Raw genomic sequence first — 15,315 nt, forward strand, 5'->3', positions numbered from 1 at the left:
TTATTTCGTTTCCTGTAAGGCTTTTATTCCAAGTGGTTTAATCTGACACGAGTGAGAGGGAGCTTGAGTGCACGAGTGGAAAATCCTGGTGGAAATGGAAACATTCGAGGGGCAGTGGCTTTCTCCAGTTTTATGCCTTCCGTATTATTCCGTCGCTTGCTCAAAAGGAAATGTTTAGATTGGGCTCCTTCTGAAGGAGCACACCCTGAGAGGAGAACTTATATGCAAATGACTTATTAAGGAAGTCCTATGATGAGAAACAGTAAGGCAGTGGGAACAGAAGTGCAGGGAGGAGAAGTCAAACAGGTGACAGGAAGCCAAGTCCTACAGAGGGCAGCTTCATCTCAATGCTCAGGGGACCTCAGAGTTTTATATTTAGGAGTGGACAGGGCTGAGATCCAGTCTCCTCACCTACCAGTCACTGATCGAGGGCTTCATAGCCAAGGGCAGAGTGGAAACTGACATTTCTGCTTTTTTTTTGGTACATGGGCAAAACAGCTCCAGCAGCCTGAGTAGGCGTCTGAAATCAGTCATAGGTTTGGTGTGTTCAAAGTCAACTGAATCAGAACCCGGGAGAGAGACACAGAGAAACAATAAAAGGACTCGAGGAGATCCGGGTGCAGGCATGAGAGAGTCCATCTCAGGGAGGAAAATATACAGAAAGGTAGGGTGTTTGGCCCAAGAAGATCTTAACTTGAGGCGTTTAGGCCAAAGAACGTGCTCTGTGCTGCACGCCAGCTTCTGGATGTCCCAGCCCGCCCTGCTTGCTTATGGTGACGATGGCCAAACTCCTTTGGGGCCCGTTGTCAGACAGCTCTCAGTTAATCGGGTTTCTCTACAGTCAGTTGCGGGTGGACAAATCACACCTATTGTAGGCATGGATGCTTGTGACCGTGGTTGAGTGTCCCTGCGAGAGGCTGAAGATTCACAAAGCTGTGAACCAAAGGAACCAGGTCATGCCGTCCTTAAATGTGCCGCTTCGGCATATTGATTCTTTTAAGCTGAAGGCACTTGAGAAACAGCAGATACAGGAAGGGCTCTCTGCCCTCACCTTTTCGACTGAAAAGCAGACATAGAATTTCCTGTGAGGAAGGTGCCCTTCCTGTACCGGGAAGATAAGAACACTCTTATCACCAGATACTGGGGCCAATACCAAAATGGGCCTGTACAAGCAAATTTACCAAAATAACCCTTCCCTTCCCTTAATTGCCCCCATATACTTCCTGGTCACCACCCCACAATTTACTGCCCCAGCCTGAGCCCCTCTGTCTGGTGACATCCCCTCAACGTAACTGTTCTTAATGTAAAAAGAGCTATAAGCTTTTGAGTCTAATGGCGTCTTAAATTCTTCATTTTCCTTCTGAATGCTCCCCTGGACACATAAAATATTAAGTCAATTTGTAGGACATCTGGGGTGCCTGGGTGGCTCAGTCGGTTGGGTGTCCAGCTCCTGATTTCTTCAGCTCAGGTCATGATCTCAAGGTTCGCGGAATCCAGCCCACATCACGCTCTCAATCCCTCTCTCAAAATACATAAATAAACATTAAAAAATATATAAGATATCTGATTAAATGTTTTTTAATGTTTATTTATTTTGAGAGAGAGACAGAGGGTGGGGCTGGGGGGGGGGGACAGAGAGAAAGGGAGAGAGAGAGAATCCCAAAAAGGCCTTGCGCGGAAGGCCCGATGCGGTGCTGGACCAGATTTAAATGCCAAATAATAAATTACTTGTCGTATAAATAGGTCCTAAATATTGCAGCATACCCATAATTATTTATTAATTAAGTATGTCCCGTGCAATACTTAGGACACAATCTTACAAAAACAATTTGCCTTTTATCTGAAAGGTAACTTTAACTGGGAGTCCTGTATTTTATCTGGCGACCTCAGGTCTAACACGTCCCATCGGGGCGGCTTACATGGGTGGTATGGCTTTGCCCTAAGAGGAATGAGTCCTGCTCTGAAGAAGGCAGATGGGGTGGAGATCTGCTCTCACCTGTTAGCAGCACAGCCCCACTGCCTCCCCCTTCTACATACTCAGAAGGCTGGGGGAGGAGAGAGTCTTTGGGAGGAGAGAGAGCATTCTGGGGAGCGAGGCTGTCTCCTTCCCTCCCCCCAGAGGAGGGAGGGAGGGTTGTGCTTTTCTGTCTAAAGCAAGAAGGATGCAAATCCTCCAGTGCCCTTGCAAAGATTGGAGGTACACGCCCCGCAAGGACAGGAGATGTTGGTTTTCAGGTTGGGTAGAATCTCCCTGACGAGCCCCGTGCCCACTGAGCGGGGGAAAGGGAGTAGGGAGCAGAGGGCGGGGCTTCCACCATTTGGCAAAGACGAGCCCACGCAGCCAGGGGATGCTGCACAAGGTAGCTGGGCTTGAGCTGGTGTTCTGATACACCCCCCTCGAGGGACGCGTGCTAGGCAAGGGGACATGGTAACAGCAGGGGCCATGCGGAATGGCACTGGTCAGAGGCAGGGGAGTTGTGGTAGGGTGGAGAGGGAGCTGGACTCCCCCACTTCAGGGGACTGTGGGGGAGGGAGGAGTCACAAGGTTCCGTGATAGCCCACCCGTGTGCCAACCAGCACTTGGAGCCCTAACACACTCAGCTCCCGAGGGCTAGAAGGTCAAGGCCGGAGAGGCAGCCACAGCCAGCGGGAAGAGCGCACCTCAATGGCCAAGAAGGTAATGGAGTTTCTGTTCTCCCTGCCTCCTCTTGCTCCCTGTGTGCCTCCTTGGAAGAGGTGGAGCCTAGGACAGAGGGGGAGTGGCGTGTGTAAACCACACCCACACCCACACCCACGGTGTCTTCATTCAAAAGTCCAACTGGGCGTGGGGGGTGGAGAGCTTTGAATGGCACATAAGATTGAAATTTAAAACTCATCCAAACCAATTTTAATAATGAAACTTGACTAAATACTTTGGAATCTCCCAAAGATGTTAAGAGAAAATGTGGATTTGATAAAGTGGGGATAAAAGCAGAGACAAGAAAAAAAACTCTTTTAGGCCTAACTCCAATGAGTATAAAAATGCTCCTAAACCAATGCCATCTAGCAAAGCAGAATCCCCAGAAAGGCAGATTCACCTGGTGATGTGACAGCTGGGCCTCTGGGAGGGTAGAGCGTTGATGAGCATGCTGGGCGAGCCGGGCAGGGAGAAGGGCACGCTTGCCAGGCTGGAGACACGCGGAGAGTTCTCCTTCTGGAAGGCACACTGCCAGGCCCAGCCTCATGCACTAACCAGGCGGGGGAAGATCTCCCTGAGACCACCCCTCAGACTGAGCCTGGGTCTGGCTTTGGAAGTGTGTGAATAACCGAACGAACATGGTTGACTTTTTTTTTTTTTTTTTTTTTTTTTTCAACGTTTTTATTTATTTTTGGGACAGAAAGAGACAGAGCATGAACGGGGGAGGGTCAGAGAGAGAGGGAGACACAGAATCGGAAACAGGCTCCAGGCTCCGAGCCATCAGCCCAGAGCCCGACACGGGGCTCGAACTCCCGGACCGCAAGATCGTGACCTGGCCGAAGTCGGACGCTTAACCGACTGCGCCACCCAGGCGCCCCCATGGTTGACTTTTAAATGAGGGTTCTAGACAATAAAAGTGTAAATTGGTAAACTGGACCAGTTATCCTTTAAACCATCTCTCTTTGGTACTGGAATAATTTCTGCTTATATTCAATACCACGGAGTATATGCACATAAAAATACATTCACGTACAGATGCCTTCAGTGTGATGGATTCCATGATTCTCTTCCAGTTCTGATTGCATTCTTACGAATAAAAGTTCCTCGGTGAAAACTCAGCCGACCGTTGTGCTGATGATGTACGAGGGAGGGTGGGACCCCGTTCACATTTCCACGCTTGCATCTGCCCCGCAGGGTTTAGCGAGGTAAGAACTTGCATATGTCGGTGAAATGGGAGGCCTGACGCATGGGTTGCTGCTTGTCGCGGATCTGATACAGAAGGGAGGGCTCATTTTTTCCATAGTCGATTCCAGCTGACAATCTTTGCTCTAAGCTCTACTTTCTTTGGTCCCTTTCACCATGTCAGACACAATGCGTTGCCTCTTTTTTTCCCCCCCGAAGAAGCTGCCAGAACTATTTTCCAGCTTGCTAATCCACGATGTTTAAAATGATGCATAATATACTCCCATCGATCTTGCAAATAGTGGTTCGCAATAACTAGCCCTTTCCCATACACTGTAATCACTCAGGTCAAAATGGACAGTCACAAGTGTGCAAAGTCTGAAGGAAAAGAGGCGCGATTTAAAACTCATAGTTGGGGGCGCCTGGGTGGCGCAGTCGGTTAAGCGTCCGACTTCAGCCAGGTCACGATCTCGCGGTCCCTCGCGGTCCGTGAGTTCGAGCCCCGCGTCAGGCTCTGGGCCGATGGCTCCGAGCCTGGAGCCTGTTTCCGATTCTGTGTCTCCCTCTCTCTCTGCCCCTCCCCCGTTCATGCTCTGTCTCTCTCTGTCCCAAAAATAAATAAACGTTGAAAAAAACAAACAAAAAAAATCATAGTTGTACTGAGTGTCGAGGTTGAGCAGTTAGCAAAATTTTCTTTTTTTTCCTGGCTGCCTTGTTAGGTCGGGTGATTTTTAGGAGACGATTATCGTTAAATAACCTCTATTTCGTGTAGCGTGGTGCCCTCGAGAAAATTATTTAACCTCTTTGCAACTTAGTTGTATCCTGTTTAATGAGGATAATAATAGCATTTACCTCTTAGAGTCGTTAAGGTTAAATGGCCTTTTATAAATCTTTATCTAGGTACAAGTGTAAGTCTAGATGCAGATATAGTTACATAGATATAGATAGAATCTTAGACCTGTTCCCAGCACATAGGAAACTCTTCCCTTTTTAAATGTCTGTTTATTTTTGAGAGAGAGATAGAGTGGGTGTAAGTGGGGGGGGGGGCAGAAAGAGAGGGGGACAGAGGATCCAAAGCGGGCCCCGTGATGACAGCAGAGAGCCAGATATGGGGCTCAAACTCCCAAACCATGAGATCATGACCTGAGCTGAAGTTGGAAGTTTAACCAACTGAGCCACCCAGGTGCCCTCCTAGGAAACTTTTAATAAATATTATTTTTGGTAGGACTGCTACCATGACTATTATTGTTTTCAGTTTTCAAGATAGTTAGAGGGCCTTATGGCATAGTAGTAAGAACACACACAAGTTTTAGAGAAACTGAATTCTTAAGCTAAGGCTCTGTGCCACTTACTGCGAGACCTTGGGTGAGGTAAAGGAGCCCAGGAGTTGTATCACCAGATGGGTGAAACAATACTCCCCGTACAGGATCTTTGAGAAGGAAAGTGAGGACTGAATAAGATTATGTATACAATGTATACAATGCAGGTCTCAGTACATATCAGCTTCTTCCTCCATTTTTAGAGGGCCAGTAAGAGACACTGGGTTTTGCATCTTTACAGCTGTTTCTTTGTCCTTGACGCATTTCACTCTCCTCCTCCCCTGTTTTGATAAAATGAGATCAAATCCATGATTCCCTTGGACCCCATCCTACCTAATTCTTCTGGGGAAGGATTAACATATCACTAACCCTCAAATCATGGAGTTGAAGTGACCATCTTTGCTCTCCGGACCACTGAGTCTGGCTAATTAATTTCAGTGAACATTATGTGCCCAGGTAAACTTGTGGGGGTGACTCTCAGAACCTTGTCCTGGAATAGGATAGTCCCAGCCACCGCCTCATCTGACCCCGCATGGTTTGAACTCAGGGGCCTCCCCGACCTTAGGAAGCACATGTGACACCTGCTAAGTAAGCTCAGCCATAGAGCCACCTTCTCTGCTGGAGGAGCCCTGAGCATATGAAGGGGGATCAGATGACCTCGGTGGGTCTTTCACCATGGCTCCACACTGGAATCATCCTGGGAGATTTGAAAAATTCCTGTGCCCAGGCTGCGTGCCAGAACAATTAAATCAGAGTTAAAAAAAAAAATCCATGTGCTTTTGATGTGCGGTTAAGACTGAGAACAACCACCTTAGGCAACTCCACTCAGACCTTCACATGACAGGGGAATGCTTTTTTAGATAAAATGACCATTACTTCTCAAATATAATGGAACTTCATAATTCTAGTTAACACGTGCTATCATGTTCTGACTTTTTGTGCCACTCAAGTATTTTTAAACTCTAACAAATTTTATGGTGGCATTAGTTTTCATAGAATAAGAATGCATGTCTTTTAAATGCATAATTCGATGACTTTCAACAAATACATCTACACACTGACGAGTGGCAGAATATGCCACCCCAAAATATGTCACTTTGGTCCAAGTGTTATTTTGAGTTAGAGGCACTTGAAAAATGGCAAATACAAGAAAAACACCCTAATCTTCTTTCTGTTTCTTAAAAGCAAGAGATGAGATTCCCACGTGAGAGGTGTTCTCCCAGCTCCAAAAGCAAAGTAAATTTTTCTTACCAAGATGAGATGTGGAGGCCTAGAGAATTCTATACAAGCAGACGTTGTTAAAATTACTCTTATCTTCCTCTGGCCTCCCCACATAGTTTAGTTACTTTTCCATAATTGCTTTCTTTGTTCAACCTACTGTAAAAGGCTGCAGATTTTGCCACTTCTTTGGGTCTTCGTTCCTTATGAGGGTTCCCGTGTCAGGTAAAGCTTCTATAAATTTGTACGCTTTTCTCCTGTTAATCTGTCTTACGTCAATTTAATTCTCATGTCTAACTGAAAAACCCTAAGGTGGTAGGTAGAGGTAATGAGTTGCCTCCCTTACAATGCGGATGTAACTACCACCACGATCAAGACATAGGACGTTTCCAGAAAGTTCTCTTGTGCCCTCCTTTGGAGTCAACCCTCCTGCTCGTCCAACCCTCTGTCTCAGGAAGCCAATGATTTGCTTCCTGTCGTCATAGATTAGTTTTGGGATTATACTCTATGCACCCTTTCGTGTCTGGCTTTTTTTGCACGAATAACATGTTTGAGATTCATCCATGTTGTTGTATGTATCAATAGTTCATTCTTTTTATTGCTAAGCAGTAATCCGGTCTTTGAATATACTACCACTTGTTTATCCGTTCACCTAATTCTGGTACCATTTTTTCTGGTACTTCTTTCTGCATTTTTTTCTCCTATAGCTAGTTTTTAGTGAAAACAGGGAAGGTGATATTTTCACCAGAACCCCAATTTTTCTATGAATTCCTGGGTTGGGTTCACGTAACATACTTAGTAGTGATTGGGCACCTAGTCAAATTGTTCTTCCTGACATAAAAGGGAAAGACCCAGCCATACCATCTGTTTTCCTAAGCTCCCAGAGCTGTTGGTTTATGTGAACTCATAGACACTGCTCACCCCAGGCGGTTTCATTGATTCTGGGTTGCTATCTATTGCGTTATAGTCAAGCTCAGTTATTCACTCAAAGCTTAAGTGACTCATTTAATAATCTTTCTTTGGCTACCTACACTTAACTTTTGTGTTTTATGATATCATAACGAAATGGATAAGTTCAGCTAAGTAGCTGATTCATAAAGCCCTTAAAATATCACCAAGCTGCCAGTTATTCCCCAGTTATTTTGTAAAGCAAGCTCGTCTCACACACACACACACACACACACACACACTAGATGTGTACGTAGGAAATACATCTTATATGTATACATGTATATATGTATCCTTTTCACTTTATATTAGAAAATAAAGACTATGCTATGCCAATAAAGCCTCTTGTAACTACTTTTTACTGGCTGCATACTAATTGTTTGTGTGGATGTACCATAATTAAGTTAATTATTTCCCTGTAATTAAAAGTTTAGGTTGTTTCCAATTTCTTCTCTACTATAAAAATACTTCAAAGACCATGTGTGGACACGTACAATTTTCTGTACTGCCTTCTTTGTCTTCTTAACTACTGGTTTTTGAGTTTTTAAAAAAGCACTTCATGCCATGACCTTGAATTTTCTTCCTTTCCCTCCACAGTGAATAGATGTCTGTGCTAGGTGACTGATACAAATATTCATTTCTAGGAAGGTTTCTGGTGTCTAGGAACTCTGAAGAAAGTCCATTGGCCTTTCAGTGCTCTTGGATTTAATGTTACAAAGACCATTACTTTTCAAATTTCTTAGCAAGCCCTCTGCCGTTAACCTGAAGCTCATCAGTGCTAAGGGTAATATCCCATATCACAAATCTCAATGTTGTCTAAGGGAGTTCTAGTTCAGGTCATAGTACAATAAGATGTGGAACTGGGTGCTGGGAAAAAAAAAAAACCAACATTCTAGAAAAATCCACAAGGATATTCAATAAGAAGTGATTTTTCATTCTATAAAATTCCAAAGATCTGCCCATTTTGTTTGTAGTAGGTGAATTTATTTTACCCGTATTTAGAAGCACAGTATTTGTTTTATAGCATTAAGCAAACAGGAAACTGAAAACAATGCATAGGATATTTGTGCTCCTTGTTTTAGCTGATCATGAGCAGACCTCTCCAATGATAATATAAATTTGTTCACACGTCTTGTTCAGTTGCCTCTAGCAGAGTGTTTCTGAGGGCCTTGGGCAGGTGGAGACAATAACTGTGTCACAGATGAATTTGCCTACTATGTTTATGGTCTAGGAAACATTCTCTGGCAGTGGTCAAGGTAAAATAGCATTTTTTTTTCTAATCCGGAATTATCATTTATTCTTATATCCTTCCCTTTTTTGTCACACTCTGCTGGGATGAATCATTTCTGTGGAGATGAGGAGAAATGTGGGGCTAGGGGCTAGGAAACCACTAGAAATAGTTATTCTCTTGGCTTGTAATTATTTATATATTATGAAATGTAGGGAGATTAAACATGTTTCCCAGGCCCAAAGGATGTCCCTTGGAGACCTGGAGGGTGGGAAATTCCTTCCAGGAAACTGCTAGAGAAGGCAATTCCCTAATTCTGCGTATAAACTGACATAAATCCTAGGTTCCTCCTCAAGGAGTAAGTACATGGGTAGAATAGACCCAAAGAAACAAAGCAAAGCCTCTCAGGCCTGGACGCAGTATAAATCCCTGAGTCCCAGATCAATCACGAGTGAGTCAGACCCCAAAAACACAATGAAGTCTTTGAAAAGTCAGCCGACACTGAAACCGCCATACACAGAAGGTGAGGAAGAACCTGCAGTCTAAACCTGAGTTGGATTGCTTTGCTGTAACATCTGTCCCCTTCCGCTGTCCCCTGAAAATATGAATAGGGCCCACAGTCTTAAACATAACATTCAAAATGTCCAGATATGATCCAATCCAAAATGACTCCACAAAAATGGGCCAGAAAGATTTGCCAAACTTTAAAGAAGACGATCAGATGTCAAACATAAAATTACCCAGAAATTAGAATCATCAGACTTTCAAACAGTTATAACCATACTCAATGAGGTAAAGCCAAACACACTCGAAATGAGTGGAAAGAAAAAAGATCTCCGCATAAAATAAGAAGCTATACAAAGAAGCTAACATAAAGTTGCGACATGAAAGGCATAGTATTTGAAATTAAAAACATTCACCTGGGGCGCCTGGGGGGCTCAGTCAGTTGAGCATCCGACTTCAGCTCAGGTCATGATCTTGCGGTCTGTGAGTTCGAGCCCCGCGTCGGGCTCTGTGCTGACAGCTCGGAGCCTGGAGCCTGCTTTGGATTCTGTGTCTCCCTCGCTCTCTGCTCCTCCCCCACTCATGCTCTGTCTCTCTCTCTCTCTCTGTCAAAAATAAACATTAAAAAAAATTTTTTTAATTAAAAATTAAAAAAAAGAATGTCCTTCAAAAATGGAGGCAAAATAAAGACATTTTCAAATGAAGAAGAGGAGAATTTGTTGCCAGAGACTTGGCCATAGGAACGCTAGAAGAAGTTCTTTAGATGAAAAGGAAATGATACAGAGGGAAGCTTGGAATTTCAGGAATGAAAGAAGAGCAACAAAAATAGTAAATATCTGGGGAAATATAAGACTATTTTCGTCTCCTTAATTATCGACAGCAAATGTTACAACATCTGGTTTATGTACAAGGTATATGGATGCAATACATACATATGACTACTATAGCATAGAAGAGAGAGGATAAAGTGAACTTTATGTTGTAAAGATTATTTTATGGAGGTTGTTAAATATTAATACTAAATTCACTGTGAGAAAATATGTATGTGTACTTTAATCTTTAGGCCACTGTAACAAAAAATAATTCAAAGAGGTGTAGGTGAAGAGCAAATAGATGAATAAAAATGTACATTAAAATATGGCAATAATCTCTTAAAAAGGCAGGAAAAGGGAAACAGAGATACAAAAAAACATAAGGGACAAACAGAAAATAATAATAAAAATGTAGTTCCAAATCAAACCCTGTCAATAATCACATTAACCACAAATGGTCTAAGCACATTTAATAGATAATAATTGTCAGATTGGACAAGCAAAAAGCCAACAGAACATGAAGACCCAGCTTTCAGCTATGCACAAGTGTCCTACTGCAAATAGGATGATATGAAATCGGTTAAAAGTAAATCATGGAAAAAATATACTATGAAAATATTAATAAAAAGAAAGCTAGAGTGACTGTATTAATATCAAACATCATAGACTTCACAACCAGAAAAATTACTAGGGATAAAGAGGGACATTACGTGATGATAAAATGACAAATTTACTAAAAAGAAACAACCCTAAATACATACGTCCTTAAAATCAGAGCTTCAAACTACATGAGACAAAAACGAATGGAACTGAGATGAAAAGCAGACAAATCCATACAAACCACTGAGAGGTTACCCTGAAGGACTTCGACTTGACCTCAATTACAGGTGAGCTATAGCACACATGAAAAGATCTTAACATCGCTAGTAATTTTAATTTAAGAAAATTAGAATCATGGGATACCACTATACACTTATACAAATTTCTAAAATTAAAAAAAAAAATAGGACTGACAATATTATCAAGTATAAGGTGCCGGTAAAGATACGGAGCACGTGAAATCCTAAGACGTTGCTGGTAGGAATGAAAAGTCGTGCAGCCACTTTAGAAAGTAGTTTGGTTGGCAGTTTCTTATAAGGCAAACTTATCTTTACATTTGACCTAAAAATCTGCGCCCCACCCCCTGCAAATCTGCGAATGAATGATCATAGCAGTTTTGTTCAAAATTTACAAAACTTGGGAACAACCCGGATGCACTTCAGCCGGTGAATGGGTAAACAAATGTGGTCTAATCATATTCAGCAGTAAGAAGGAGCAAAATACTGAAACAATCACCAGCGTCGATGAATCTTGAATGTATTATGCAAAGTGGAAGAAGCCTTTCTTCCATACAAAAGGCTACATACAATCTCATTTATGTGATATTCCAGGGTAAACCTACAGGACCAGAGAACAAATTATTAGTTGCTAGGGATTAAAGGTGGGGAGGGTTTGCGTATAGAGGTGAAGCATGGAGGAATATTTGGAGGTAATGAAGCTCTTCTGAACCTGAGTGTCTTGATGTTTATACAACTCTAGGTATTTGTCAAAACCATAGAACTGTATGTTCCACAAAAAGCGAATTTAACTGTGTGCAAATTTAAAAAAATTTCTGCTGCCCTCAACCATACCCCCAGCCTTCCTCTCCACCCATGTTTTCTTGCGAATCCTATGTAAGCAGGAAACTGGGACAGGGACAGGAAGAGTCGTTGAAGTCATGCATGAGTCACTGGCCTCATCACACAACTGCTGTGCGTTCGCATACCCGCAGGACACTTTATTAGGGTGATGTGCAGTTGAAAGTCTGTCTGCAGCCCATTTGCTGATTTTGCTATCCTGTGTTATTTCAAGGAAGCAGAAAAGAGAGTTAGAGGTTGCAGGGTGAAGAGAGAGGGCAGCCACAGAATGTCCTGCACCTCTACTTTTGATGCGACAAGGAGAAATGAGTTGGCCATGAGCATGGCTGAATTGTTTTTCTGCTACTCATGCGCACGAAGGAATACTGGCCAGATAAGAATATCCTAGTAGAAAGAGGCTATGTGTACTGGCTATATGAAAGGGACTTTGAATAAGAAGAAGAAATAAGTAGCAATCCGATGGTTTCTAGCTCCTATCAACTGGAACTACAATGGCAGGGTGACAAAAATCAATCAATCAGAGGTGCACAGATGAAGGAAAGTCAAGGGATTTATTCTGCTATTTGTCTAGGTACCTATAAAACACCCAAGTCAAGAAGCTCTATAGGCAATTACCATCCGGATTTTGGATTTTAAGGATTGGGCAAGAGCAGAGATGAAGGATGACTAAACTTTCAGCACCATGCCACTATGGCAGCCTTCAGACAGGAGTGAGCCTCCCTCAGCCACACTGATCCTAATCCTTTCCAGGTTCCCCTCCTCCACCTTGGTCCCTCTTAGTGCTGGATGAGAAAACTCAGAAGGCTGGTCAAGGGGCTGGGACACAAGATACTTGTATCACAACTCTCCTTACCTCATAGTTCTATCTATGCCCACATTTTTTTTTCAACTGCTCCCTGGCATAGGGAGGACTTGTAGTCCAGGATCTAGTCCCAGATTTAGCAAGTGTTTCTTAGGGCAAAGATCGTTACAGGATTGATTTGACCTTGGGAGTAGTTGGGAGGCAATGTCAGGTATCCAAACCAGATGTGCTTTGACTTTTAGGATCCAGGATGTCCACACTGATGACATTAGTTTATCCAGCAAATCCCAGTTTTGAAAGCAAGAATTAAAGTGCACGGAGTGCCCACCACGTGCCAGGACTATGTTAGCTCTGGATACACTCTGGCTTGTAGAAGTCCCACAAGGACAAAAAGAAAGGATTATGATAAGGTGAAAACTTAAAAAGGTAAAGCAACTATTAAATGTTATATATCTAGTAATATTAATTCTATTTATTTATTTATTTATTTATTCTAAATATAATTTATTGTCAAGTTAGCTAACATTGTCAGTTAACTGCATAACTGTATGCAGTGTGCTCTTGGTTGCGGGAGTAGATTCCCATGATTCATCACTTACATACAACACCCAGTGCTCATCCCAACAAGTGCCCTCTTCGATGCCCATCACCCATTTTGCCCTCCTCCCTGGCCACCCCCCCCCCCAACAAGCCTCAGTTTGTTCTCTGCATTTAAGAGTCTCTTATGGTTTGCCTCCCTCTCTGTTTGAAACTAATTTTCTCCCCTTTCCTTCCCCCATGGTCTTCTGTTAAGTTAATTCTGGGATTCTTTCTTACTTTACAAAATATGCTCTTTCTGTTTCTCTACCGAGTAACACGACTGAAGCCTCAGGTCTCCTTTATTAATCTGTTTAAAACAACATTTACTTTCCTCTACTGACCGCCTCTGATCTGGCTCTCTCCGGCCTTTCACCTGATTTCTTGGCCGAGGGAAGTTGAGGGTGCCGAGGCTTTCCTAAAGGTCTGGGTATGAAGGGTCTCACCAAATGCCAAGACAGTTTGTGTTTGTTCGGTCGGGCAGTAGATAGAGTAAATGTTTTGCACTTATGGAATAATATGCACCTTAAACATGTGAATGGGTTTCCCCCAGGAAGAGAAGCTGAGTAAATAACTAATTCTTACCTCCCATCTCTCACTAACTTTGGGGTAGCCACCGTGCCCTCCCAATTCCCAATTCCATCGCTCACAGTTTCTGTGCCCAAGGATCACTTTTTCTGCAGACATCTGGGACTCTTTGCCCAAGGGCTCTCTTTGGTGGTGGGAGCAAACTCAGCCTGCACTGCAAGAGGCTGGAAGCACTGAAGATTTCATGCCCTCCTAGTAAGCCCTGTACCGATTATGGACCAAGGTTGGAGGATCAATATCCCAAGTGCTTCTTCGCTTGGATGAGACACTCTGAAACGTCTGTGACAAGTCTCCCAGAGGAACCCCAGGGGAATGAGCCCCATTAGCTCACAGCAACATTGGCCGATTAATGCATCTTCTGTTAGTTTCTTTTGCTTGCCTTTCTTGCTTCCCTACTCCACAACCGATGCTTTCTGGGATCACCACCTAAATAAATTACATGCATCCAATCCTTGTCTCACGGTATACTTAGCGAGAATCCCCCTAAAGACGCATTTAAAAGAATGGTGGCATTTCTCACACTCCTATGTTCTCTGCTTACAGTTGAAATCATGTATGTTAAATATGCATACAATGGGGACTACTGTCTAAGCAGAATCTCGTCTTAGTTGCAAGTCATGTTTCTCTCCTGAAAACGTCATCTTCCTTACTTTCTAGACACATAAAGCCATGTACATGGCCCTGCCCATATAGTACAAATTCCCCTCTGCTTTTGTTCTTTAATGCTTTTGGGGTTAATAACCTCCGTTGGTTCACCTGATTCCAGGGAACTCTTTCCAATTGTTTGAAATGGTTCAACGGGGGAACTGTGTGCTCTCTCCTTCCTCCCATCATGCTGTTGCTAAATGGACCTAACAGAGCCACAGACTTGGGCTGATTGTCGCTGAGCATTCGGAACTGAAGCAGACGGGCGGTGGTGGGTATGAGTGAGAAGTGATGTGGTATCCCTCCCTAGGGAAGGAAATGACTGGCTGTAGTTGAGTCTACCTTTCTGTGGGTGCAGGGCTCCACCTCGTGAACCATGAGATCGTGACCTGAGCCAAAATCGAGAGTTGGACCCTTTTAGCCTTGTAAGACTCATTTGGAGCTTCTGAAACTCAAGAACGGGAAGAGCATAAATTTGTGTCCTCTAAAGCCACTAAATGTGTGGTCATCTGTTATAGCGGCCAATAGGAAACAGTGAATGCAAGGTCCCGAAACTGCCGAAGCGGCTTGACAAGTTGTACCAGACGGTTGATGAACTGTCACGTGACTCGTGTGGAGATGTTGTTTTGCTCTTGCCCCTAGTTCCAATTTGTACATTCCTGTCACTGGCGAAGGCTTATGGTGGGTATTCACAGATACGGCCAACCGCACGACAGAGGCTGGACTGACTGGTTGGTTAAGGGAGAAGAGATGATAAGGATCACACCTAAAAGCGAAAGAGGTCCCACTTTTGGTCCATGCAAAACAGCGATGGACCATGTGGCAGCTCACCTGGTCATGGCCACGGAACCCCAGGTGCTGAGGTGGGAAAGCAGACAACCCAGCTCTGAGGCGTTAGTTTTAGGAACCCAGCAGAAGGTGTCTGGCGTGATTCAAAGTTCCTCTGCAGTCATCCTTTGCCGGCAATTTTTAGATTTCTAAATATGAATGAGTTCCATATGAAAGCTAGATTTCATTGGGTGGGCACGGAGGGTAGGAGGGTGGATTCAATTTGGCTGACTCTCTCCAACCTATTTTAGACTCCATTATTTCTCCGAACTCCTCTTCGAAGCACGAGTGGTAGCCACCGCATTGCCAGAG

The sequence above is a fragment of the Prionailurus viverrinus genome, chromosome C2 (genome assembly GCF_022837055.1).
Source record: "Prionailurus viverrinus isolate Anna chromosome C2, UM_Priviv_1.0, whole genome shotgun sequence".
Taxonomy (NCBI): Eukaryota; Metazoa; Chordata; class Mammalia; order Carnivora; family Felidae; genus Prionailurus; species Prionailurus viverrinus.